Source organism: Fulmarus glacialis, unplaced genomic scaffold (genome assembly GCF_000690835.1).
Source record: "Fulmarus glacialis isolate BGI_N327 unplaced genomic scaffold, ASM69083v1 scaffold9219, whole genome shotgun sequence".
Lineage (NCBI taxonomy): Eukaryota > Metazoa > Chordata > Aves > Procellariiformes > Procellariidae > Fulmarus > Fulmarus glacialis.
The window spans coordinates 2,263-4,055 of record NW_009232657.1 but is presented as its reverse complement, the minus strand read 5'-3'; the positions used below and the strand labels follow the sequence as shown (position 1 = coordinate 4,055).

Below are 1,793 nucleotides of genomic sequence, written 5' to 3'. Positions count from 1 at the left end.
TCCCTACAAACGAGAAACAGTTCTGTCTCTCCCATCTCCTCTTACACTCCATTCTCCTCCAGATTTCTTCACACCAAGATTCCCTCAACCACATCAACAGCCCTTCCCTCAGATTCCGCACGTAGTAACCCCTAATTTGTTTTCATTTTGGTTAAAGAACTAAATTTGTGGCTCACTTGTGAAAGGTTCTGGGAAAGAACAGGAAAAGCTCCACTTCACATATGGGCCATTTAACGAGGGGAAGCTAAAGTAATATGAAGACACTATGTTTGTAAAAGGAACCATTTTAAAATGCAGCCGCTATAAAAGCTGGTGCATATATTCTTGCAAAAAGCTCAAGGAAAATTCAGACTGCTTCTGAATAATTACTGCAAATTTTTATAATCCTGAAGAATAAATTAAACTGCAAAAAGAGTAAAAGAGAGGTATTTAAAAGTATTTGTGTTGGTTTCATCTTGGAGCAACCTCCCCCCTGCCAAGTTTATCTCCTGGCTTTTGTTTTGCTCACTCCGTGTGTAGAAATTGAAGCAATTCCATAATTGCCAAAGAAAGTTTAAGATATTTCACATTTAAGCCACTCCGAGCGTGCCATGCTGTTCCTCTAGCTACATGGTATAGAAAGACTGGAAAACATAATCCAGCGCTCCCAAGGCATGGTGGAATGAAACCAGAGCAGCAACTCCCACATGGGTCTTCCTTCAAGCTTCACAGGGCCAGAGACACCCTTGGAGTCACAGCATCTCCAAACCATCAAGTATCGCAAACTCTGAAAGGAAAACTCTCAGATGACTCCCTGTGCACCCATATGGTACAAGGAAGCCAGAGTAGAGTGCGTCAGGGCCACAACAGAAACACCTATGTACGTGGGGTTACGTGACATGAAACAACACGTCATGGGATAAGCAAGTCTCAGCACCATGCTGCTGCTGAGGGAACGTGCCTTTCAGGAGAAAGGGCAGCGACCAGGAGGACACGAAGCCTGATTAATGGCAGAGGGCCAGCTTCTCCCTACACATGAGAACGAGTTCTTGTCTTCTCCAACTCCTCCTGCACTCCGTTCTCCTCCACTTTCAGCAGCGCAGCACTGCACCCCTCTCCTTCCACCAGCGCACAGCAGGATAGCTATCGCCTGAGCTGGGGAGGATTGCACTGCTGCCACAGAGGAGAGAGTCAGCCTGGGCTTAGCCTCACAAAGCCTTCTCTGGAGGCTATCACCAGAGAGAAGCTGACGCGTACTGGGGTCCAGTGCTCCAGGTGAGCAGGAAGAAGGAGGCCAAGCGAGCAGGCTTTGCACTTTGGATGTGAAACTTGATGACTCCGCATTGGGAAGCCTCCTTGCCTTCTCTGCACCTCTGCAGGTCTTCCTCCCATGGCTCCTCTACAGAGAGAGAAACTTGCTCCTTATTAGGTGGAGGCTCATGATGGAAATACAGGCCCTCCGGGCTTTCATTTTTCACCGCATTATCCTGGATGACTTCACTTGCCCTAAATTTTGTCCCAGGGCCAAGTGTTTATTTAGCTCTATCTATCTGAAAGTTAATCCAGTTGTGACAAGGAGGGGACAAAGAGAAACCTAAAGTACACACTTCATGAGGTAAAAGTGAAATTTGCTTTTTTTTTCCTTTATAATTTTCATCTGAAGTAGAAGTTCCTCATCTTAATAGCTCTGCTGCAGCACTTTCTTGTCACGGCCTGCCCTGCCTCTCCAAAGCAGCAGCTTGTAAGTCATCCTCCAGAATGTGCTGAGTTGGTTTATAGTTCCCATTAAAGCAAGAGGGTCGGTTGAGACAAAG

The 1,793-nt window shown here is 46.4% G+C and overlaps 1 protein-coding gene across 1 annotated transcript in view; it reads right to left on the bottom strand.

The window, feature by feature from the left end:
- Positions 1-1,793, bottom strand: part of LAMA3 (laminin, alpha 3) — a gene marked incomplete at its 5' end in the record, with an annotated part of 37,466 nt that overhangs the window by 34,708 nt on the left and 965 nt on the right. The window lies entirely within an intron of this gene.